This window comes from Mesoplodon densirostris, chromosome 3 (assembly GCF_025265405.1).
Source record: "Mesoplodon densirostris isolate mMesDen1 chromosome 3, mMesDen1 primary haplotype, whole genome shotgun sequence".
In the NCBI taxonomy this organism is placed as follows: domain Eukaryota; kingdom Metazoa; phylum Chordata; class Mammalia; order Artiodactyla; family Ziphiidae; genus Mesoplodon; species Mesoplodon densirostris.
Genome location: NC_082663.1, coordinates 180,685,340 through 180,705,915, shown reverse-complemented (window position 1 = coordinate 180,705,915; position 20,576 = coordinate 180,685,340).

The window sequence follows — 20,576 nt, the reverse complement described above, 5'->3', positions numbered from 1 at the left end:
TCGTTGCAAACGAATCAATGGACAAAGGTTTAATCTCCAATATATATATAAACAGCTCATGCAGCTTAATATTAAAAACAAACAACCCAATACAAAAATGGGCAGAAGATCTAAAGAGACGTTTCTTCAAAGAAGACACAGAGATGGCCAAGACGCACATGAAAAGCTGCTCAACAGCACTAAGTATTAGAGAAATGCAAATCAAAACTACAATGAGGTATCACCTCACACCTGTTAGAATCGGCATCATCAGAAAATCTACAAACAACAAATTCTGGGGAGGGTGTGGACAAAAGGAGCCCTCTTCCACTATTGGTGGGGATGTAAATTGATACAGTCACTATGGAGAACAGTATGGAGTTTCCTTAAAAAAACTAGAAATAGAATTACCATCTGATCCAGCAATCCCACTTCTGGGCATATACCCAGAGAAAACCATAAATCAAAAAGGCACATTCACCACAATGTTCATTGCAGCACTATTTACAATAGCCAGGTAATGCAAGCAACCTAAATGCCCACAGACAGATGAATGGATAAAGATGTGGTACATATATAAAATGCAATATTACTCAGCCATAAAAAGGAATGAAACTGGGTCATTTGTAGAGACATCGATGGATCTAGAGACTGTCATACAGAATGAAGTCAGTCAGAAAGAGGAAAACAAATATTGTATATTAATGCATATATGTGGAACCTAAAAAATGGTACAGATGAACTGGTTTTCAGGGAAGAAATAGAGACACAGAGGTAGAGAACAAACGTATGGACACCAAGTGTGGAAAGCCATGGGGTGGTGGTGGTGGGATGAGTTGGGAGATTGGGATTGACCTGTATACATGTATATGCATAAAATACATAACTAATAATAACCTGCTGTATAAAAAAATAAATAAAATTGAGTTTCAAAATTTTAAAAAATAAAACTTTAAAATAAAACAGAAAAAAAATATTCCCTTCACACATATGTATTTATAGGAATGAATTATTTCCATGCTGATATCTATAAATACATAAAAGAGGAATCAAATCTAACTTGAACCATAAAAGAAAAAAAAACCTGAACCCACCAGTTATACAGAGGGAAACCCTATCAGGGCACTTGCTCCAGCGGTAAACAATTCTGAAATTGGTCACAGGTGGGGAATCACCTCCCATACAGCCAGCAACCCACCCCCCATGCAAGGAGCGTCCTCATTGCAAAGCTGGGGGACCGTGCTGAGGCATCTGTGAGTAAACGTGAGCTGAGCCCTAGGCCAGCTGCTGCTGAACTGTTCCCACCCTTCCCAGGTAAAACACCTGAATATGTACAAGGGCTTGAAAGCCTAGAGGAAGGGCCCTGGAGCCACACCAGCGACAGCATGCAGGCCAACTTGGTGCCTGCAGGCCAGCCAGGATGGTCCTGGCCCCGGGCGCTCTTCTGGAAGCTTTCTATTGCCCTGCCTGAGATACCCCTCCTGTCCCGGCCCCCACTGCTTTTTTCCTTCCTCACCTCTGTCCGGAGAGAAATTCCAGCGGAAGGTATGGGTGACACATCCTCTTCTTTACAGGTGGCAGCCTGGCAACTCCTGCAGAAAGGCCAGCATGGCCCCACTCACACCGGGCCACCAACAAAGCCTTGGCCCCTCACTCCCTCCCACCAGCACAGCCCCGAGACTGCTGATGGGGCAGAGAATATGGAGTCAGGCACAACTTCAGGGGCTATTGCTGCCTGGAGCGCTGTTTATATTGACCTCAACCAGGCACACCTGGGGAGGGCCGGCCGGCAGGGTAAGGCTGCCCAGGTCAGCTAATCCACAACCCTCAGGGAATCACATTGTTGAAAATGGACCTCCCTAAGGCAGAATAGAAGCGAAGGACAAAAAGGACACAATGCCATTTGCAGCCCCGTAGATGAGTCTAGAGGTAATCACGTGACTTGGAGTAAGTCAGAAAGTGAAAGACACATATCGTATCATATCACTTATAGGTGTTACCTAAAAATGGATACCAGGGCAGATATTTCCACGGAGAAGGGCAATCACAGATTCATTAAACAAACTTATGGTTCACCAATGGAAAGGTGTGAGGATTGGTTTCATTACGATATCGGGGTTAACAGACATAATCAAACACAGGTGACATATATAATCACCAAAGACCTACGGAATACCAAGAGAAGACTACTCAACATTCTGTCCTAACGTACACGGGAAAAGGATCCCAGGAAGAACAGACATCTGTATATGTGTAAAAGAACCACATCTTCCACACCTACAACAAGCCAAACATTGTAATCACACTTGCTGTAATAGAAAATAAAAAAAATAAAATAAAAACGCGAACAAGAAGTAGTGAGACAAACTTGAGGGGCTTTCTCCTGGCACATTCCATTCTAAATTCCAATCTAGAACACGACCTCCATTGAGGCTCTGTTGCTCTAGTAACCAGATTAGGTAAGGGAGAACTGCTGCCACCTTGTGGCCGTTTCACGCAACAGCAGCTTTAATCCCAGCGCTAAGGGTCAGTTGATATTCAAAATCATTGCAGGCCTGTAAATGACACCTGCCCTGAAAACAAATCCTGGGGTCACATATCGACCAAAAAATTCAAAGGACGTCCATATTTCAAAACGACCATTTCAAAAGGCATATTTTACCCACATTAGTGTTCTGCTTCTTTTTCTTTCTTTCCTTTTTTGTTAAAAAAACGGGAATGGAAAAAGGCATCCCTCAGAATGGGCGAACATCGTTGCAAACGAATCAATGGACAAAGGTTTAATCTCCAATATATATATAAACAGCTCATGCAGCTTAATATTAAAAAAACAAACAACCCAATACAAAAATGGGCAGAAGATCTAGAGACGTTTCTTCAAAGAAGACACAGAGATGGCCAAGACGCACATGAAAAGATGCTCAACAGCACTAAGTATTAGAGAAATGCAAATCAAAACTACAATGAGGTATTACCTCACACCTGTTAGAATCGGCATCACCAGAAAATCTACAAACAACAAATTCTGGGGAGGGTGTGGACAAAAGGAGCCCTCTTCCACTATTGGTGGGGATGTAAATTGATACAGTCACTATGGAGAACAGTATGGAGTTTCCTTAAAAAAACTAGAAATAGAATTACCATCTGATCCAGCAATCCCACTTCTGGGCATATACCCAGAGAAAACCATAAATCAAAAAGGCACATTCACCACAATGTTCATTGCAGCACTATTTACAATAGCCAGGTAATGCAAGCAACCTAAATGCCCACAGACAGATGAATGGATAAAGATGTGGTACATATATAAAATGCAATATTACTCAGCCATAAAAAGGAATGAAACTGGGTCATTTGTAGAGACATCGATGGATCTAGAGACTGTCATACAGAATGAAGTCAGTCAGAAAGAGGAAAACAAATATTGTATATTAATGCATATATGTGGAACCTAAAAAATGGTACAGATGAACTGGTTTTCAGGGAAGAAATAGAGACACAGAGGTAGAGAACAAACGTATGGACACCAAGTGTGGAAAGCCATGGGGTGGTGGTGGTGGGATGAGTTGGGAGATTGGGATTGACCTGTATACATGTATATGCATAAAATACATAACTAGTAATAACCTGCTGTATAAAAAAATAAATAAAATTGAGTTTCAAAATTTTAAAAAATAAAACTTTAAAATAAAACAGAAAAAAAATATTCCCTTCACACATATGTATTTATAGGAATGAATTATTTCCATGCTGATATCTATAAATACATAAAAGAGGAATCAAATCTAACTTGAACCATAAAAGAAAAAAAAACCTGAACCCACCAGTTATACAGAGGGAAACCCTATCAGGGCACTTGCTCCAGCGGTAAACAATTCTGAAATTGGTCACAGGTGGGGAATCACCTCCCATACAGCCAGCAACCCACCCCCCATGCAAGGAGCGTCCTCATTGCAAAGCTGGGGGACCGTGCTGAGGCATCTGTGAGTAAACGTGAGCTGAGCCCTAGGCCAGCTGCTGCTGAACTGTTCCCACCCTTCCCAGGTAAAACACCTGAATATGTACAAGGGCTTGAAAGCCTAGAGGAAGGGCCCTGGAGCCACACCAGCGACAGCATGCAGGCCAACTTGGTGCCTGCAGGCCAGCCAGGATGGTCCTGGCCCCGGGCGCTCTTCTGGAAGCTTTCTATTGCCCTGCCTGAGATACCCCTCCTGTCCCGGCCCCCACTGCTTTTTTCCTTCCTCACCTCTGTCCGGAGAGAAATTCCAGCGGAAGGTATGGGTGACACATCCTCTTCTTTACAGGTGGCAGCCTGGCAACTCCTGCAGAAAGGCCAGCATGGCCCCACTCACACCGGGCCACCAACAAAGCCTTGGCCCCTCACTCCCTCCCACCAGCACAGCCCCGAGACTGCTGATGGGGCAGAGAATATGGAGTCAGGCACAACTTCAGGGGCTATTGCTGCCTGGAGCGCTGTTTATATTGACCTCAACCAGGCACACCTGGGGAGGGCCGGCCGGCAGGGTAAGGCTGCCCAGGTCAGCTAATCCACAACCCTCAGGGAATCACATTGTTGAAAATGGACCTCCCTAAGGCAGAATAGAAGCGAAGGACAAAAAGGACACAATGCCATTTGCAGCCCCGTAGATGAGTCTAGAGGTAATCACGTGACTTGGAGTAAGTCAGAAAGTGAAAGACACATATCGTATCATATCACTTATAGGTGTTACCTAAAAATGGATACCAGGGCAGATATTTCCACGGAGAAGGGCAATCACAGATTCATTAAACAAACTTATGGTTCACCAATGGAAAGGTGTGAGGATTGGTTTCATTACGATATCGGGGTTAACAGACATAATCAAACACAGGTGACATATATAATCACCAAAGACCTACGGAATACCAAGAGAAGACTACTCAACATTCTGTCCTAACGTACACGGGAAAAGGATCCCAGGAAGAACAGACATCTGTATATGTGTAAAAGAACCACATCTTCCACACCTACAACAAGCCAAACATTGTAATCACACTTGCTGTAATAGAAAATAAAAAAAATAAAATAAAAACGCGAACAAGAAGTAGTGAGACAAACTTGAGGGGCTTTCTCCTGGCACATTCCATTCTAAATTCCAATCTAGAACACGACCTCCATTGAGGCTCTGTTGCTCTAGTAACCAGATTAGGTAAGGGAGAACTGCTGCCACCTTGTGGCCGTTTCACGCAACAGCAGCTTTAATCCCAGCGCTAAGGGTCAGTTGATATTCAAAATCATTGCAGGCCTGTAAATGACACCTGCCCTGAAAACAAATCCTGGGGTCACATATCGACCAAAAAATTCAAAGGACGTCCATATTTCAAAACGACCATTTCAAAAGGCATATTTTACCCACATTAGTGTTCTGCTTCTTTTTCTTTCTTTCCTTTTTTGTTAAAAAAACGGGAATGGAAAAAGGCATCCCTCAGAATGGGCGAACATCGTTGCAAACGAATCAATGGACAAAGGTTTAATCTCCAATATATATATAAACAGCTCATGCAGCTTAATATTAAAAAAACAAACAACCCAATACAAAAATGGGCAGAAGATCTAGAGACGTTTCTTCAAAGAAGACACAGAGATGGCCAAGACGCACATGAAAAGATGCTCAACAGCACTAAGTATTAGAGAAATGCAAATCAAAACTACAATGAGGTATTACCTCACACCTGTTAGAATCGGCATCACCAGAAAATCTACAAACAACAAATTCTGGGGAGGGTGTGGACAAAAGGAGCCCTCTTCCACTATTGGTGGGGATGTAAATTGATACAGTCACTATGGAGAACAGTATGGAGTTTCCTTAAAAAAACTAGAAATAGAATTACCATCTGATCCAGCAATCCCACTTCTGGGCATATACCCAGAGAAAACCATAAATCAAAAAGGCACATTCACCACAATGTTCATTGCAGCACTATTTACAATAGCCAGGTAATGCAAGCAACCTAAATGCCCACAGACAGATGAATGGATAAAGATGTGGTACATATATAAAATGCAATATTACTCAGCCATAAAAAGGAATGAAACTGGGTCATTTGTAGAGACATCGATGGATCTAGAGACTGTCATACAGAATGAAGTCAGTCAGAAAGAGGAAAACAAATATTGTATATTAATGCATATATGTGGAACCTAAAAAATGGTACAGATGAACTGGTTTTCAGGGAAGAAATAGAGACACAGAGGTAGAGAACAAACGTATGGACACCAAGTGTGGGAAGCCATGGGGTGGTGGTGGTGGGATGAGTTGGGAGATTGGGATTGACCTGTATACATGTATATGAATAAAATACATAACTAATAATAACCTGCTGTATAAAAAAATAAATAAAATTAAATTTCAAAATTTTAAAAAATAAAATTTTAAAATAAAACAGAAAAAAGTTATTCCCTTCACACAGATGTATTTATAGGAATGAATTATTTCCATGCTGATATCTATAAATACATAAAAGAGGAATCAAATCTAACTTGCACCATAAAAGAAAAAAAAACCTGAACCCACCAGTTATACAGAGGGAAACCCTATCAGGGCACTTGCTCCAGCGGTAAACAATTCTGAAATTGGTCAGAGGTGGGGAATCACCTCCCATACAGCCAGCAACCCACCCCCCATGCAAGGAGCGTCCTCATTGCAAAGCTGGGGGACCGTGCTGAGGCATCTGTGAGTAAACGTGAGCTGAGCCCTAGGCCAGCTGCTGCTGAACTGTTCCCACCCTTCCCAGGTAAAACACCTGAATATGTACAAGGGCTTGAAAGCCTAGAGGAAGGGCCCTGGAGCCACACCAGCGACAGCATGCAGGCCAACTTGGTGCCTGCAGGCCAGCCAGGATGGTCCTGGCCCCGGGCGCTCTTCTGGAAGCTTTCTATTGCCCTGCCTGAGATACCCCTCCTGTCCCGGCCCCCACTGCTTTTTTCCTTCCTCACCTCTGTCCGGAGAGAAATTCCAGCGGAAGGTATGGGTGACACATCCTCTTCTTTACAGGTGGCAGCCTGGCAACTCCTGCAGAAAGGCCAGCATGGCCCCACTCACACCGGGCCACCAAAAAAGCCTTGGCCCCTCACTCCCTCCCACCAGCACAGCCCCGAGACTGCTGATGGGGCAGAGAATATGGAGTCAGGCACAACTTCAGGGGCTATTGCTGCCTGGAGCGCTGTTTATATTGACCTCAACCAGGCACACCTGGGGAGGGCCGGCCGGCAGGGTAAGGCTGCCCAGGTCAGCTAATCCACAACCCTCAGGGAATCACATTGTTGAAAATGGACCTCCCTAAGGCAGAATAGAAGCGAAGGACAAAAAGGACACAATGCCATTTGCAGCCCCGTAGATGAGTCTAGAGGTAATCACGTGACTTGGAGTAAGTCAGAAAGTGAAAGACACATATCGTATCATATCACTTATAGGTGTTACCTAAAAATGGATACCAGGGCAGATATTTCCACGGAGAAGGGCAATCACAGATTCATTAAACAAACTTATGGTTCACCAATGGAAAGGTGTGAGGATTGGTTTCATTACGATATCGGGGTTAACAGACATAATCAAACACAGGTGACATATATAATCACCAAAGACCTACGGAATACCAAGAGAAGACTACTCAACATTCTGTCCTAACGTACACGGGAAAAGGATCCCAGGAAAAACAGACATCTGTATATGTGTAAAAGAACCACATCTTCCACACCTACAACAAGCCAAACATTGTAATCACACTTGCTGTAATAGAAAATAAAAAAAATAAAATAAAAACACGAACAAGAAGTAGTGAGACAAACTTGAGGGGCTTTCTCCTGGCACATTCCATTCTAAATTCCAATCTAGAACACGACCTCCATTGAGGCTCTGTTGCTCTAGTAACCAGATTAGGTAAGGGAGAACTGCTGCCACCTTGTGGCCGTTTCACGCAACAGCAGCTTTAATCCCAGCGCTAAGGGTCAGTTGATATTCAAAATCATTGCAGGCCTGTAAATGACACCTGCCCTGAAAACAAATCCTGGGGTCACATATCGACCAAAAATTTCAAAGGACGTCCATATTTCAAAACGACCATTTCAAAAGGCATATTTTACCCACATTAGTGTTCTGCTTCTTTTTCTTTCTTTCCTTTTTTGTTAAAAAAACGGGAATGGAAAAAGGCATCCCTCAGAATGGGCGAACATCGTTGCAAACGAATCAATGGACAAAGGTTTAATCTCCAATATATATATAAACAGCTCATGCAGCTTAATATTAAAAAAAACAAACAACCCAATACAAAAATGGGCAGAAGATCTAGAGACGTTTCTTCAAAGAAGACACAGAGATGGCCAAGACGCACATGAAAAGCTGCTCAACAGCACTAAGTATTAGAGAAATGCAAATCAAAACTACAATGAGGTATCACCTCACACCTGTTAGAATCGGCATCACCAGAAAATCTACAAACAACAAATTCTGGGGAGGGTGTGGACAAAAGGAGCCCTCTTCCACTATTGGTGGGGATGTAAATTGATACAGTCACTATGGAGAACAGTATGGAGTTTCCTTAAAAAAACTAGAAATAGAATTACCATCTGATCCAGCAATCCCACTTCTGGGCATATACCCAGAGAAAACCATAAATCAAAAAGGCACATTCACCACAATGTTCATTGCAGCACTATTTACAATAGCCAGGTAATGCAAGCCACCTAAATGCCCACAGACAGATGAATGGATAAAGATGTGGTACATATATAAAATGCAATATTACTCAGCCATAAAAAGGAATGAAACTGGGTCATTTGTAGAGACATCGATGGATCTAGAGACTGTCATACAGAATGAAGTCAGTCAGAAAGAGGAAAACAAATATTGTATATTAATGCATATATGTGGAACCTAAAAAATGGTACAGATGAACTGGTTTTCAGGGAAGAAATAGAGACACAGAGGTAGAGAACAAACGTATGGACACCAAGTGTGGGAAGCCATGGGGTGGTGGTGGTGGGATGAGTTGGGAGATTGGGATTGACCTGTATACATGTATATGAATAAAATACATAACTAATAATAACCTGCTGTATAAAAAAATAAATAAAATTAAATTTCAAAATTTTAAAAAATAAAATTTTAAAATAAAACAGAAAAAAGTTATTCCCTTCACACAGATGTATTTATAGGAATGAATTATTTCCATGCTGATATCTATAAATACATAAAAGAGGAATCAAATCTAACTTGAACCATAAAAGAAAAAAAAACCTGAACCCACCAGTTATACAGAGGGAAACCCTATCAGGGCACTTGCTCCAGCGGTAAACAATTCTGAAATTGGTCAGAGGTGGGGAATCACCTCCCATACAGCCAGCAACCCACGCCCCATGCAAGGAGCGTCCTCAATGCAAAGCTGGGGGACCGTGCTGAGGCATCTGTGAGTAAACGTGAGCTGAGCCCCAGGCCAGCTGCTGCTGAACTGTTCCCACCCTTCCCAGGTAAAACACCTGAATATGTACAAGGGCTTGAAAGCCTAGAGGAAGGGACCTGGAGCCACACCAGTGACAGCACGCAGGCCAACTTGGTGCCTGCAGGCCAGCCAGGATGGTCCTGGCCCCGGGCGCTCTTCTGGAAGCTTTCTATTGCCCTGCCTGAGATACCCCTCCTGTCCCGGCCCCCACTGCTTTTTTCCTTCCTCACCTCTGTCCAGAGAGAAATTCCAGCGGAAGGTATGGGTGACACATCCTCTTCTTTACAGGTGGCAGCCTGGCAACTCCTGCAGAAAGGCCAGCATGTCCCCACTCACACCGGGCCACCAACAAAGCCTTGGCCCCTCACTCCCTCCCACCAGCACAGCCCCGAGACTGCTGATGGGGCAGAGAATATGGAGTCAGGCACAACTTCAGGGGCTATTGCTGCCTGGAGCGCTGTTTATATTGACCTCAACCAGGCACACCTGGGGAGGGCCGGCCGGCAGGGTAAGGCTGCCCAGGTCAGCTAATCCACAACCCTCAGGGAATCACATTGTTGAAAATGGACCTCCCTAAGGCAGAATAGAAGCGAAGGACAAAAAGGACACAATGCCATTTGCAGCCCCGTAGATGAGTCTAGAGGTAATCACGTGACTTGGAGTAAGTCAGAAAGTGAAAGACACATATCGTATCATATCACTTATAGGTGTTACCTAAAAATGGATACCAGGGCAGATATTTCCACGGAGAAGGGCAATCACAGATTCATTAAACAAACTTATGGTTCACCAATGGAAAGGTGTGAGGATTGGTTTCATTACGATATCGGGGTTAACAGACATAATCAAACACAGGTGACATATATAATCACCAAAGACCTACGGAATACCAAGAGAAGACTACTCAACATTCTGTCCTAACGTACACGGGAAAAGGATCCCAGGAAGAACAGACATCTGTATATGTGTAAAAGAACCACATCTTCCACACCTACAACAAGCCAAACATTGTAATCACACTTGCTGTAATAGAAAATAAAAAAAATAAAATAAAAACGCGAACAAGAAGTAGTGAGACAAACTTGAGGGGCTTTCTCCTGGCACATTCCATTCTAAATTCCAATCTAGAACACGACCTCCATTGAGGCTCTGTTGCTCTAGTAACCAGATTAGGTAAGGGAGAACTGCTGCCACCTTGTGGCCGTTTCACGCAACAGCAGCTTTAATCCCAGCGCTAAGGGTCAGTTGATATTCAAAATCATTGCAGGCCTGTAAATGACACCTGCCCTGAAAACAAATCCTGGGGTCACATATCGACCAAAAAATTCAAAGGACGTCCATATTTCAAAACGACCATTTCAAAAGGCATATTTTACCCACATTAGTGTTCTGCTTCTTTTTCTTTCTTTCCTTTTTTGTTAAAAAAACGGGAATGGAAAAAGGCATCCCTCAGAATGGGCGAACATCGTTGCAAACGAATCAATGGACAAAGGTTTAATCTCCAATATATATATAAACAGCTCATGCAGCTTAATATTAAAAAAACAAACAACCCAATACAAAAATGGGCAGAAGATCTAGAGACGTTTCTTCAAAGAAGACACAGAGATGGCCAAGACGCACATGAAAAGATGCTCAACAGCACTAAGTATTAGAGAAATGCAAATCAAAACTACAATGAGGTATTACCTCACACCTGTTAGAATCGGCATCACCAGAAAATCTACAAACAACAAATTCTGGGGAGGGTGTGGACAAAAGGAGCCCTCTTCCACTATTGGCGGGGATGTAAATTGATACAGTCACTATGGAGAACAGTATGGAGTTTCCTTAAAAAATCTAGAAATAGAATTACCATCTGATCCAGCAATCCCACTTCTGGGCATATACCCAGAGAAAACCATAAATCAAAAAGGCACATTCACCACAATGTTCATTGCAGCACTATTTACAATAGCCAGGTAATGCAAGCAACCTAAATGCCCACAGACAGATGAATGGATAAAGATGTGGTACATATATAAAATGCAATATTACTCAGCCATAAAAAGGAATGAAACTGGGTCATTTCTAGAGACATCGATGGATCTAGAGACTGTCATACAGAATGAAGTCAGTCAGAAAGAGGAAAACAAATATTGTATATTAATGCATATATGTGGAACCTAAAAAATGGTACAGATGAACTGGTTTTCAGGGAAGAAATAGAGACACAGAGGTAGAGAACAAACGTATGGACACCAAGTGTGGGAAGCCATGGGGTGGTGGTGGTGGGATGAGTTGGGAGATTGGGATTGACCTGTATACATGTATATGAATAAAATACATAACTAATAATAACCTGCTGTATAAAAAAATAAATAAAATTAAATTTCAAAATTTTAAAAAATAAAATTTTAAAATAAAACAGAAAAAAGTTATTCCCTTCACACAGATGTATTTATAGGAATGAATTATTTCCATGCTGATATCTATAAATACATAAAAGAGGAATCAAATCTAACTTGCACCATAAAAGAAAAAAAAACCTGAACCCACCAGTTATACAGAGGGAAACCCTATCAGGGCACTTGCTCCAGCGGTAAACAATTCTGAAATTGGTCAGAGGTGGGGAATCACCTCCCATACAGCCAGCAACCCACCCCCCATGCAAGGAGCGTCCTCATTGCAAAGCTGGGGGACCGTGCTGAGGCATCTGTGAGTAAACGTGAGCTGAGCCCTAGGCCAGCTGCTGCTGAACTGTTCCCACCCTTCCCAGGTAAAACACCTGAATATGTACAAGGGCTTGAAAGCCTAGAGGAAGGGCCCTGGAGCCACACCAGCGACAGCATGCAGGCCAACTTGGTGCCTGCAGGCCAGCCAGGATGGTCCTGGCCCCGGGCGCTCTTCTGGAAGCTTTCTATTGCCCTGCCTGAGATACCCCTCCTGTCCCGGCCCCCACTGCTTTTTTCCTTCCTCACCTCTGTCCGGAGAGAAATTCCAGCGGAAGGTATGGGTGACACATCCTCTTCTTTACAGGTGGCAGCCTGGCAACTCCTGCAGAAAGGCCAGCATGGCCCCACTCACACCGGGCCACCAAAAAAGCCTTGGCCCCTCACTCCCTCCCACCAGCACAGCCCCGAGACTGCTGATGGGGCAGAGAATATGGAGTCAGGCACAACTTCAGGGGCTATTGCTGCCTGGAGCGCTGTTTATATTGACCTCAACCAGGCACACCTGGGGAGGGCCGGCCGGCAGGGTAAGGCTGCCCAGGTCAGCTAATCCACAACCCTCAGGGAATCACATTGTTGAAAATGGACCTCCCTAAGGCAGAATAGAAGCGAAGGACAAAAAGGACACAATGCCATTTGCAGCCCCGTAGATGAGTCTAGAGGTAATCACGTGACTTGGAGTAAGTCAGAAAGTGAAAGACACATATCGTATCATATCACTTATAGGTGTTACCTAAAAATGGATACCAGGGCAGATATTTCCACGGAGAAGGGCAATCACAGATTCATTAAACAAACTTATGGTTCACCAATGGAAAGGTGTGAGGATTGGTTTCATTACGATATCGGGGTTAACAGACATAATCAAACACAGATGACATATATAATCACCAAAGACCTACGGAATACCAAGAGAAGACTACTCAACATTCTGTCCTAACGTACACGGGAAAAGGATCCCAGGAAAAACAGACATCTGTATATGTGTAAAAGAACCACATCTTCCACACCTACAACAAGCCAAACATTGTAATCACACTTGCTGTAATAGAAAATAAAAAAAATAAAATAAAAACACGAACAAGAAGTAGTGAGACAAACTTGAGGGGCTTTCTCCTGGCACATTCCATTCTAAATTCCAATCTAGAACACGACCTCCATTGAGGCTCTGTTGCTCTAGTAACCAGATTAGGTAAGGGAGAACTGCTGCCACCTTGTGGCCGTTTCACGCAACAGCAGCTTTAATCCCAGCGCTAAGGGTCAGTTGATATTCAAAATCATTGCAGGCCTGTAAATGACACCTGCCCTGAAAACAAATCCTGGGGTCACATATCGACCAAAAATTTCAAAGGACGTCCATATTTCAAAACGACCATTTCAAAAGGCATATTTTACCCACATTAGTGTTCTGCTTCTTTTTCTTTCTTTCCTTTTTTGTTAAAAAAACGGGAATGGAAAAAGGCATCCCTCAGAATGGGCGAACATCGTTGCAAACGAATCAATGGACAAAGGTTTAATCTCCAATATATATATAAACAGCTCATGCAGCTTAATATTAAAAAAAACAAACAACCCAATACAAAAATGGGCAGAAGATCTAGAGACGTTTCTTCAAAGAAGACACAGAGATGGCCAAGACGCACATGAAAAGCTGCTCAACAGCACTAAGTATTAGAGAAATGCAAATCAAAACTACAATGAGGTATCACCTCACACCTGTTAGAATCGGCATCACCAGAAAATCTACAAACAACAAATTCTGGGGAGGGTGTGGACAAAAGGAGCCCTCTTCCACTATTGGTGGGGATGTAAATTGATACAGTCACTATGGAGAACAGTATGGAGTTTCCTTAAAAAAACTAGAAATAGAATTACCATCTGATCCAGCAATCCCACTTCTGGGCATATACCCAGAGAAAACCATAAATCAAAAAGGCACATTCACCACAATGTTCATTGCAGCACTATTTACAATAGCCAGGTAATGCAAGCCACCTAAATGCCCACAGACAGATGAATGGATAAAGATGTGGTACATATATAAAATGCAATATTACTCAGCCATAAAAAGGAATGAAACTGGGTCATTTGTAGAGACATCGATGGATCTAGAGACTGTCATACAGAATGAAGTCAGTCAGAAAGAGGAAAACAAATATTGTATATTAATGCATATATGTGGAACCTAAAAAATGGTACAGATGAACTGGTTTTCAGGGAAGAAATAGAGACACAGAGGTAGAGAACAAACGTATGGACACCAAGTGTGGGAAGCCATGGGGTGGTGGTGGTGGGATGAGTTGGGAGATTGGGATTGACCTGTATACATGTATATGAATAAAATACATAACTAATAATAACCTGCTGTATAAAAAAATAAATAAAATTAAATTTCAAAATTTTAAAAAATAAAATTTTAAAATAAAACAGAAAAAAGTTATTCCCTTCACACAGATGTATTTATAGGAATGAATTATTTCCATGCTGATATCTATAAATACATAAAAGAGGAATCAAATCTAACTTGAACCATAAAAGAAAAAAAAACCTGAACCCACCAGTTATACAGAGGGAAACCCTATCAGGGCACTTGCTCCAGCGGTAAACAATTCTGAAATTGGTCAGAGGTGGGGAATCACCTCCCATACAGCCAGCAACCCACGCCCCATGCAAGGAGCGTCCTCAATGCAAAGCTGGGGGACCGTGCTGAGGCATCTGTGAGTAAACGTGAGCTGAGCCCCAGGCCAGCTGCTGCTGAACTGTTCCCACCCTTCCCAGGTAAAACACCTGAATATGTACAAGGGCTTGAAAGCCTAGAGGAAGGGACCTGGAGCCACACCAGTGACAGCACGCAGGCCAACTTGGTGCCTGCAGGCCAGCCAGGATGGTCCTGGCCCCGGGCGCTCTTCTGGAAGCTTTCTATTGCCCTGCCTGAGATACCCCTCCTGTCCAGGCCCCCACTGCTTTTTTCCTTCCTCACCTCTGTCCGGAGAGAAATTCCAGCGGAAGGTATGGGTGACACATCCTCTTCTTTACAGGTGGCAGCCTGGCAACTCCTGCAGAAAGGCCAGCATGTCCCCACTCACACCGGGCCACCAACAAAGCCTTGGCCCCTCACTCCCTCCCACCAGCACAGCCCCGAGACTGCTGATGGGGCAGAGAATATGGAGTCAGGCACAACTTCAGGGGCTATTGCTGCCTGGAGCGCTGTTTATATTGACCTCAACCAGGCACACCTGGGGAGGGCCGGCCGGCAGGGTAAGGCTGCCCAGGTCAGCTAATCCACAACCCTCAGGGAATCACATTGTTGAAAATGGACCTCCCTAAGGCAGAATAGAAGCGAAGGACAAAAAGGACACAATGCCATTTGCAGCCCCGTAGATGAGTCTAGAGGTAATCACGTGACTTGGAGTAAGTCAGAAAGTGAAAGACACATATCGTATCATATCACTTATAGGTGTTACCTAAAAATGGATACCAGGGCAGATATTTCCACGGAGAAGGGCAATCACAGATTCATTAAACAAACTTATGGTTCACCAATGGAAAGGTGTGAGGATTTGTTTCATTACGATATCGGGGTTAACAGACATAATCAAACACAGGTGACATATATAATCACCAAAGACCTACGGAATACCAAGAGAAGACTACTCAACATTCTGTCCTAACGTACACGGGAAAAGGATCCCAGGAAGAACAGACATCTGTATATGTGTAAAAGAACCACATCTTCCACACCTACAACAAGCCAAACATTGTAATCACACTTGCTGTAATAGAAAATAAAAAAAATATAAAAACACGAACAAGAAGTAGTGAGACAAACTTGAGGGGCTTTCTCCTGGCACATTCCATTCTAAATTCCAATCTAGAACACGACCTCCATTGAGGCTCTGTTGCTCTAGTAACCAGATTAGGTAAGGGAGAACTGCTGCCACCTTGTGGCCGTTTCACGCAACAGCAGCTTTAATCCCAGCGCTAAGGGTCAGTTGATATTCAAAATCATTGCAGGCCTGTAAATGACACCTGCCCTGAAAACAAATCCTGGGGTCACATATCGACCAAAAATTTCAAAGGACGTCCATATTTCAAAACGACCATTTCAAAAGGCATATTTTACCCACATTAGTGTTCTGCTTCTTTTTCTTTCTTTCCTTTTTTGTTAAAAAAATGGGAATGGAAAAAGGCATCCCTCAGAATGGGCGAACATCGTTGCAAACGAATCAATGGACAAAGGTTTAATCTCCAATATATATATAAACAGCTCATGCAGCTTAATATTAAAAAAAACAAACAACCCAATACAAAAATGGGCAGAAGATCTAGAGACGTTTCTTCAAAGAAGACACAGAGATGGCCAAGACGCACATGAAAAGCTGCTCAACAGCACTAAGTATTAGAGAAATGCAAATCAAAACTACAATGAGGTATCACCTCACACCTGTTAGAATCGGCATCACCAGAAAATCTACAAACAACAAATTCTGGGGAGGGTGTGGACAAAAGGAGCCCTCTTCCACTATTGGTGGGGATGTAAATTGATACAGTCACTATGGAGAACAGTATGGAGTTTCCTTAAAAAAACTAGAAATAGAATTACCATCTGATCCAGCAATCCCACTTCTGGGCATATACCCAGAGAAAACCATAAATCAAAAAGGCACATTCACCACAATGTTCATTGCAGCACTATTTACAATAGCCAGGTAATGCAAGCCACCTAAATGCCCACAGACAGATGAATGGATAAAGATGTGGTACATATATAAAATGCAATATTACTCAGCCATAAAAAGGAATGAAACTGGGTCATTTGTAGAGACATCGATGGATCTAGAGACTGTCATACAGAATGAAGTCAGTCAGAAAGAGGAAAACAAATATTGTATATTAATGCATATATGTGGAACCTAAAAAATGGTACAGATGAACTGGTTTTCAGGGAAGAAATAGAGACACAGAGGTAGAGAACAAACGTATGGACACCAAGTGTGGGAAGCCATGGGGTGGTGGTGGTGGGATGAGTTGGGAGATTGGGATTGACCTGTATACATGTATATGAATAAAATACATAACTAATAATAACCTGCTGTATAAAAAAATAAATTAAATTAAATTTCAAAATTTTAAAAAATAAAATTTTAAAATAAAACAGAAAAAAGTTATTCCCTTCACACAGATGTATTTATAGGAATGAATTATTTCCATGCTGATATCTATAAATACATAAAAGAGGAATCAAATCTAACTTGCACCATAAAAGAAAAAAAAACCTGAACCCACCAGTTATACAGAGGGAAACCCTATCAGGGCACTTGCTCCAGCGGTAAACAATTCTGAAATTGGTCAGAGGTGGGGAATCACCTCCCATACAGCCAGCAACCCACCCCCCATGCAAGGAGCGTCCTCATTGCAAAGCTGGGGGACCATGCTGAGGCATCTGTGAGTAAACGTGAGCTGAGCCCTAGGCCAGCTGCTGCTGAACTGTTCCCACCCTTCCCAGGTAAAACACCTGAATATGTACAAGGGCTTGAAAGCCTAGAGGAAGGGCCCTGGAGCCACACCAGCGACAGCATGGAGGCCAACTTGGTGCCTGCAGGCCAGCCAGGATGGTCCTGGCCCCGGGCGCTCTTCTGGAAGCTTTCTATTGCCCTGCCTGAGATACCCCTACTGTCCCGGCCCCCACTGCTTTTTTCCTTCCTCACCTCTGTCCGGAGAGAAATTCCAGCGGAAGGTATGGGTGACACATCCTCTTCTTTACAGGTGGCAGCCTGGCAACTCCTGCAGAAAGGCCAGCATGGCCCCACTCACACCGGGCCACCAAAAAAGCCTTGGCCCCTCACTCCCTCCCACCAGCACAGCCCCGAGACTGCTGATGGGGCAGAGAATATGGAGTCAGGCACAACTTCAGGGGCTATTGCTGCCTGGAGCGCTGTTTATATTGACCTCAACCAGGCACACCTGGGGAGGGCCGGCCGGCAGGGTAAGGCTGCCCAGGTCAGCTAATCCACAACCCTCAGGGAATCACATTGTTGAAAATGGACCTCGCTAAGGCAGAATAGAAGCGAAGGACAAAAAGGACACAATGCCATTTGCAGCCCCGTAGATGAGTCTAGAGGTAATCACGTGACTTGGAGTAAGTCAGAAAGTGAAAGACACATATCGTATCATATCACTTATAGGTGTTACCTAAAAATGGATACCAGGGCAGATATTTCCACGGAGAAGGGCAATCACAGATTCATTAAACAAACTTATGGTTCACCAATGGAAAGGTGTGAGGATTGGTTTCATTACGATATCGGGGTTAACAGACATAATCAAACACAGGTGACATATATAATCACCAAAGACCTACGGAATACCAAGAGAAGACTACTCAACATTCTGTCCTAACGTACACGGGAAAAGGATCCCAGGAAGAACAGACATCTGTATATGTGTAAAAGAACCACATCTTCCACACCTACAACAAGCCAAACATTGTAATCACACTTGCTGTAATAGAAAATAAAAAAAATATAAAAACACGAACAAGAAGTAGTGAGACAAACTTGAGGGGCTTTCTCCTGGCACATTCCATTCTAAATTCCAATCTAGAACACGACCTCCATTGAGGCTCTGTTGCTCTAGTAACCAGATTAGGTAAGGGAGAACTGCTGCCACCTTGTGGCCGTTTCACGCAACAGCAGCTTTAATCCCAGCGCTAAGGGTCAGTTGATATTCAAAATCATTGCAGGCCTGTAAATGACACCTGCCCTGAAAACAAATCCTGGGGTCACATATCGACCAAAAATTTCAAAGGACGTCCATATTTCAAAACGACCATTTCAAAAGGCATATTTTACCCACATTAGTGTTCTGCTTCTTTTTCTTTCTTTCCTTTTTTGTTAAAAAAACGGGAATGGAAAAAGGCATCCCTCAGAATGGGCGAACATCGTTGCAAACGAATCAATGGACAAAGGTTTAATCTCCAATATATATATAAACAGCTCATGCAGCTTAATATTAAAAAAAACAAACAACCCAATACAAAAATGGGCAGAAGATCTAGAGACGTTTCTTCAAAGAAGACACAGAGATGGCCAAGACGCACATGAAAAGCTGCTCAACAGCACTAAGTATTAGAGAAATGCAAATCAAAACTACAATGAGGTATCACCTCACACCTGTTAGAATCGGCATCACCAGAAAATCTACAAACAACAAATTCTGGGGAGGGTATGGACAAAAGGAGCCCTCTTCCACTATTGGTGGGGATGTAAATTGATACAGTCACTATGGAGAACAGTATGGAGTTTCCTTAAAAAAACTAGAAATAGAATTACCATCTGATCCAGCAATCCCACTTCTGGGCATATACCCAGAGAAAACCATAAATCAAAAAGGCACATTCACCACAATGTTCATTGCAGCACTATTTACAATAGCCAGGTAATGCAAGCAACCTAAATGCCCACAGACAGATGAATGGATAAAGATGTGGTACATATATAAAATGCAATATTACTCAGCCATAAAAAGGAATGAAACTGGGTCATTTGTAGAGACATCGATGGATCTAGAGACTGTCATACAGAATGAAGTCAGTCAGAAAGAGGAAAACAAATATTGTATATTAATGCATATATGTGGAACCTAAAAAATGGTACAGATGAACTGGTTTTCAGGGAAGAAATAGAGACACAGAGGTAGAGAACAAACGTATGGACACCAAGTGTGGGAAGCCATGGGGTGGTGGTGGTGGGATGAGTTGGGAGATTGGGATTGACCTGTATACATGTATATGAATAAAATACATAACTAATAATAACCTGCTGTATAAAAAAATAAATTAAATTAAATTTCAAAATTTTAAAAAATAAAATTTTAAAATAAAACAGAAAAAAGTTATTCCCTTCACACAGATGTATTTATAGGAATGAATTATTTCCATGCTGATATCTATAAATACATAAAAGAGGAATCAAATCTAACTTGAACCATAAAAGAAAAAAAAACCTGAACCCACCAGTTATACAGAGGGAAACCCTATCAGGGCACTTGCTCCAGCGGTAAACAATTCTGAAATTGGTCAGAGGTGGGGAATCACCTCCCATACAGCCAGCAACCCACGCCCCATGCAAGGAGCGTCCTCAATGCAAAGCTGGGGGACCGTGCTGAGGCATCTGTGAGTAAACGTGAGCTGAGCCCCAGGCCAGCTGCTGCTGAACTGTTCCCACCCTTCCCAGGTAAAACACCTGAATATGTACAAGGGCTTGAAAGCCTAGAGGAAGGGACCTGGAGCCACACCAGTGACAGCACGAAGGCCAACTTGGTGCCTGCAGGCCAGCCAGGATGGTCCTGGCCCCGGGCGCTCTTCTGGAAGCTTTCTATTGCCCTGCCTGAGATACCCCTCCTGTCCCG